The sequence below is a fragment of the Typopeltis vanoorti genome, chromosome 21, assembly GCF_054136105.1.
Source record: "Typopeltis vanoorti isolate ZY-2024b chromosome 21, IOZ_Tvanoo_1.0, whole genome shotgun sequence".
Classification (NCBI taxonomy): domain Eukaryota; kingdom Metazoa; phylum Arthropoda; class Arachnida; order Uropygi; family Thelyphonidae; genus Typopeltis; species Typopeltis vanoorti.
The window spans coordinates 62,326,336-62,333,351 of NC_143569.1; positions in this window are offsets into that span (position 1 = coordinate 62,326,336).

Genomic DNA, 7,016 nt, shown 5'->3' on the forward strand with positions numbered 1-7,016 from the left:
CATTGAATTGGGAGCATCTTATTCTTCCAATTTATACCGGCTACCAAGACGTGACGCGTTACATGGAACGGTGCGCCTTGCCCATGGAGTGTCAATTAACTTCTTTCCAACAGTGTGTGTGTGTGTGTGTGTGTGTGTGCGTGTGTGCGCGTGCTATTTTTATTATATAAAAATAGCACGCACATTATATAAAAATAGCAATAATCATAGTTTTTGCTAACTGTAAACTATGATTATTCCTATAAGATATAAAAATAGGATTTTATTTTTATATCAAATGCAATCATTATGCAAATGATATTAATCATATATTGTATTTTATTATATTATAATAATACGGTATGTCCTATCCTAATTTACGCTCACGCGTAGACCTACACATTTTACAGTATACGCATTCGGAACCGACATCCTACGCTGCAGTGGTGTCGAACATTTTTATGTGCTCGTGCCAAAAAATTTACCAATCAAGTTGCTGATGTGCCGGACAGTCTTTAATAGGGAAAAAAGTAATAGAAAGTTAATCTAACTCAATTAATTAATTTATTTATTTATAATATTTTATAAATAATTATTTATAATTTTATAAATAATATTTTATTTTATTTATAATATTTATTTATATATAAATTTATAATATTATTCAGTGTAAAATCGATTATTGTATTATTAAATTGATTTTAATGATGTTGGATTAAAAAAAAAACGGTAGTGAGAAAAATATTTATGCGTTGTAACTCACCATCGAAGTTAGCTGAGCAAGGAAAGCAGAAGGATGTCAACTTGTCAGCGAAACACTTACCATATTTACTCCAAAATAAATCGCCCTCGCGTGTAGCCGGCAGCCCTGATTTTACTTGACGAAAAAAAGACATTAAAAAGTGTTGCATATGCCTCGCACACGAAAAATGTTGACCTCTCGGGAGCTCGTAGTGGTAAAATTTACAGCGTAGCATCTTATCGGAGAGATACATTCATTACTAGTATGTGCTAAAATGCAATAAAACATAAAGAAAAAATATTGGAAATATAATTAATGATGGTACAAATTAAGTGAATATTGAATTCAACATTATTTCATAGCCGAATATAGAAACTACAAAAGTTTCGGCGGATGCAAGCATAAGCAACCTTATGGGCAACTCGTAGTAAAGGTGGAGTAAGCTCCAGATCATTTTCTTTAGTATTTTCCATAATATAAAGCACATCCCCTAGAGGACATGTATGATAAATAAGCCTTTGGCTCTCTATTTCAGTAATACATGATGGTTTATTTATTTTCAGTTACAATCTAAAAATTATTAAACAAAGAATTAAAAAAAAAAACTAAACCATACTATACTGACATTGGAGGTCGCAGTATCTCTCAGATACAATTTACTATTAAATATCTCGAACCTTTACTTAACATGTGTTAAACCAAATTGACAGCAAAAAGAGTGCGAAATATCACTCGTAACATATGAATGCACAACTACGCATGACTTCTAAGCTATACACTGGATTGTGTAAGAATATTTCTATTAGCCATTTTGGATCTATCTGTCAGATCAGCTGTGAGTTCCCGAGGTTCACGTCGAGGAGATAGTAACTCACTCCCCGCGGTTAACAACATGCCCTCCCTATCTGTAATATATATCTAAACAAATAGTGCAATTAGAGACAGCTGGAATAAAAACGGCATTAACTGATGAATCACATGTCCCCCTTTCACAGAAACTATGCTGTATAGACTTAAGCAAAACCATATATTGCACCGGAAACACAGTATCTAACTAAAAACAAATTTTTCAATCACATGAAATAAGTGTTTGTTTTATTGCGTTTGAAATTCTCTATATCGTTATGACAGATCACAAAGGCTAACTACTACGAATTGAAATATGCCATATAATGCATGTGTGAGTTCCCCTGCCAGCTCAAACGCAAACAAGCAGCAATAAAATTCAATCAAGGGTTGAAACTTTGTGTGAGTTGAGCCAGTCAGTAATGAGAAGTTCCATCGGAACGATAAATGACACCCTGTTATGAATGTGTTAAAAATAATAGTGAATGTTGTTATGACAGTTTCAGATGTTATGGCAATCGGTTGAAGAGAATTAGCATTTCAACTCATCAATTGTAGGTTGCCTTTGTCTTTGGGTCGCGCGATCTTCTGTTAATACTGCACCAATCATATGCACTTCTTCATAGCTGCTCTCTGGTGTGAAACAAAATTTAACTTGTACGTATTGTAATAATTAAAAAAAAAAGGTTGAATAATTTATAAGCGTATAAAAGGATATCACCTGTAAATCGTTGACGTGCCAGCAAAATTCTCGGACGAGCCACCTCTGGCACGCATGCCATAGGTTCGCCATCTATGTCCTACGAAATAGGTTGGTTACGCCCTATTCCTGGAGGTGTCCTATGTCTGTAGACGCGTGTGTTCACTGGGCCAGTTTGCCTGTTCTGGGTGACGAAAAACCATACTTTCCGAGCGAAAAACCCCCTACATCCGTATGAGACTTGCTAACTCACCTTTAGTCCAAAGAAACCAGATAAAGGTTCCTCACGTCACTGACGGGAATCGAACCCAGGTCTTTTCGCCCAAAGGGCTTCGTCTATATCGACTGAACTACGGAGGCGCAATAATATGTACTAAATTATATTATATATTATTATAATATGTACCACTTGTAAGAAAATGGAGTACTGTTACGAAAATCTACAATATACAGTATTTATGTAATTTATTTGAGAAAAAATAAACTAAAAAAAAATAATTTTTTTTATTATTAATCTTTGTGTAGACTGAGTTGATTCTCAACGAGTCGGAATTGTTATTTTATTTTTTAGCAAAGATTCTTTTTAATTTGTAGAAATGTTTTCTTGAATGTCGACGTGATATTTTCCCCATCATATTTTGAAATAATACAGATATTTGCATAAAATATGAAAATACTATAGAAATTAAGATATAAGAAGATGCCTGTAACAGTTAAGTCAATCTCATAACCACACTATATTCATAGTTGTGTATTAGTTGTCATCATGAGGGGTTGAGGTATAAAATGCTTAAAGTCTACATACATCTTTCGAAAATTCACTCCCAAAATAAAGCACCACCCACGTATTACTGTAAGAAGTTGTAAAGTCAGGATACTAATTATTGGTTGTGATAGAAATCATATAGAATGGTGTCAGACTAACTTGGGACTAATTTATATAATGAAACCTGATAATTCTGTTAGCCTCAAAATAAGGCTTAATAAACTAGACATATTAAAATAGAGATTACTTACTTATTAGCATATGTTACATGTTAAACAACATTCATATTTTAAATTATTATTGTGCTTTATTTAATAATATTTTATATTTATTATAAATTATATATTATATTATTACATATTATATATTTTTAGATTTTTTTATTTTATAATAAAGAAACCCCTAGAGAACAGATCAAAATATCCGTTCAAATATTAAAATTTGAGTCAAAATATAATATCTAGCATCAAAAAGCGTACTTCCCTAGAATAGTTTTCAAACTTTTCTCCCTGCGACCCGCAATGAAAAATGCCTTTGAAATCGTGACCCGGTATACACACATCAGTAAATAAACAGATTTTCTCTCAATATACGTAATCTTTCGGAAGACTGCAATGCGATAAATACCTCCCCCCCCCTACAGGCAACATACTGCAAATACAAGACAAAGAAATTATTTTAGTGTACATCACTGAATATAGTAAGGCAACAATTAAGGTACTATATATAGCGACAATTGGTGTAAACCAAATTAATCACATTTAATTTCGCCTTATCCTTATAAGGACTGGCTTAAAGGGGCGAAGCAAGAATGCTTTTCATCTTCCTCGTTATCTGTAGAGGACAGTGTAGGGATAAAGTATTGAGCTATTAAAGTTCTGATCATGGCAAGAGGGTAACAGCAATAGCCGAGCCTCAGTTAGAACTTCATTGGTTACAGCATTGCCATCCATTACTCTCCAAGGGTATGGTATCCAAAAAAAAAAAAAAAACACAACCTAATTTCTCCTTATCCTTATAAGGACTGGCTTAAAGGGGCGAAGCAAGAATGCTTTTCATCTTCCCCGTTATCTGTAGAAGACAGTGTAGGGATAAGGTGTTATTGAGCTATTAAAGCTCTGATCATGACAGGAGGTAACAGCAATAGCCGAGCCTCAGTTAGAACTTCATTGGCTACAGCATTGCCATATTTATTTAAAGGTAAAGCCGTCTCTAAAAATTCGGACGATCCCTAGGCCACTCAATCGTGGGCGAAAGACCGTCATCTCAGCGTTGGCTCCACTCAGTGATGGCCTTCCACCCACACGCCACCACCGAGCAGAACCGCTCAAATTCCGAAGAAAAGCATTCAACGACAAAGCCCCTCAGCGGGCCGTGCCGGAGAACACCTTTCCAGGAGACTCAAATTTCTCCCTTAAGGCAAAAACCTTAAGAGAGCGTACTCATAACTCTCGAATCTCAGAGCCCCTGGGGGATAACAGCAACAGCCGGTCATTGGCTACAGCATTGCCATATTTAAAGGTAAAGCCGTCTCTAAAAATTCGGACGATCCCTAGGCCACTCTATCGTGGGCGAAAGACCGTCCATCTCAGCGTTGGCTCCACTCAGTGATGGCCTTCCACTCACACGGCACCACCGAGCAGAACCGCTCTAATTCCGAAGAAAAGCATTCACCGACAAAGCCCCTCAGCGGGCCGTGCAGGAGAACACTTTCTCCGGAGACTCAAATTACTCTCTTAAGGCAAAAACCTTAATAGAGCATACTCATAACTCTCGAATCTCAGCACCCCTGGGGGGTAACAGCAACAGCCGAACCTCAGTTAAACTTCATTGGCGATGTGTAAGTAAAGCCAACTCTAAAAATTCGGACGATCCCTAGGCCACTCAATCGTGGGCGAAAGACAGTCATCTCAGCGGTGGCTCCACTCAGTGATGGCCTTCCACCCACACACCACCACCACCGAGCAGAACCGCTCATATTCAGATTCCGAAGGAAATCATTCACTGACAAAGCCTCTCAGCAGGCCGTGCCGGAGAACACTTTCCCCGGAGACTCAAATTGCTTCCTTAAGGCAAAAACCTTAATATAGAATGGGAGTTCATATCTTTCATCATTGACCTCTTTAGAGAAAACAAAGTTGTGCTGAGAGTCAGCTTGATAGTCAGAGAGGAGGAGGAAAGGTAGAGATGACAGTAGTAGGTAGATAAAGGGGCCTCAGTCGATCTACTTGGCCATACTCAATAGTACGAAACCAAGCAGATCTCTGACATTTCCTCCCTCCATCCGTTCTTTTTCAGCTTGCCCCGGTCAGTCACCTCTTCAGGTGTCTGTCCGCGGAAAGTGGGGAAAAAAACAAATGGGAGAAGACTCATACACACATATACACTTATACACATACATATACATGTTTACACTTTCATACATTTACACGTTAAAGCTAGGTAATACAAATTTGGAGTTTGGAACGGGAGGGCGAGCCTGGCCCGAGTGATGCAGCCCACAAGGAGCTGCACCGCCTCGATGTAAGCCTTCGCAGCTCGGGTTCACAGGCCCGCCATCCTTTACTACTAAAGATTCTAAATTTTTTTTTTTTTTTTTTTTTTTTTTTTTTTCCCTCAAGATTGTAGTGCATCTAAGTTAGTGGTGGCAGTCTTTCTTTGACATTTTCCTGGCATATTCCATTAGAAGTTTTGGGTGTTGGGTCTTTATCTCAGTGCGTGAGAGTGACTTGAACAGTTCGCAGAACGCGATACTCTGTACTTCGTTCATTCCTAGATCGTATCTTACTAGATCTACGTCCATCTTAGTTTTGTCTGCACCGTAGAGATTACCCCATTTGAATCCCGTGCTGTTCTTGTAGAATATAAACGTTGGTTCCCCACATGCTGACATCATTTTGAACAGTCTGTCCTTTATATACTGGGGTTGCTTGCTGTGTTTCAAGATTACAGAGCCGTTCGTGACCGACTCTTCGGTAGGTTCTGTTTCCTGAACGTTGTTTGCTTCTTCTTCTGCTGCGGACTCCTCTTGTGATGAGGATTCCTCTTCTGATGTGGTTACTTCTATAATCGCGTTAGGAGTATCTGTTGTTGTCTGAGATTGTGGCGCCTCTAAGTTAGCGGTGGCAACTTCTTTTTCTGTTGTTGAGGTTTGCTGGATGGGTTTTGCGACTTTGATTGTCTTGTTTATCGTTTCTTCCTGTGGGCTCAGGGGCCGTTTGGTGGAGTCGGAGTTCGCCTCCATCTCCTATACTTCGTTACCTCTGGATTCAGGGCGTGGGGAGGTAGGTTCAACTTCTGTTGTCATCGTGGTGACCGTTTCCTGTGGAGTTGGGAGCGGTTCTTGTATGCTATTTTCAGGTGGTGGCTGCGTCACTGGTGTGATGGTGCCTCCCATCTTTTCTGCGTAGGTTGTCGAAGGGCAGGCGTTGATCTTGTGCTCTTTAGTGCCGCATTTTAAACAGGCTGCTTGGCACTGTTCCAGGGTGTGGCCTGTTGATAAACAATTCCTACATTTTGATCTGGGGCAATTTGCTCCGAGGTGATCAAAAGCACCGCATCTAAGGCATTGCTTTTTCACCCCGGGATAGTTGATCATGATCCGGGCGGATCCAATGAATATAAAATTGGGGACCTCAGATTTCATCTCGAGAGAGATGGTCACCTCTCCCGACTTCCATCCTGGGTTGTCGGCGTCATCGTGTACTTGGATCTCTCTAACTGTTCCCCACTTGGAGAAGATACTGCGGATGATTTCCTCATTTTCGGCGTACTCTAATGGGAATCTCTGGATCTTGATCGTCTTTATGATGCTCCCAACAAGGAAGGGAGATATTTTTGTTCCTCCGCAGTAAAAAGCCTAGGAGTAACTTATCTTTGGACTCCATATTTCTCACTACCACTTGGTATCTTCCGCCGCCATAAGGTGTAAACCCAAAGACGTTTTCTGCGCCGACGCTATTTGCGATGGCTGTAGCTATCGC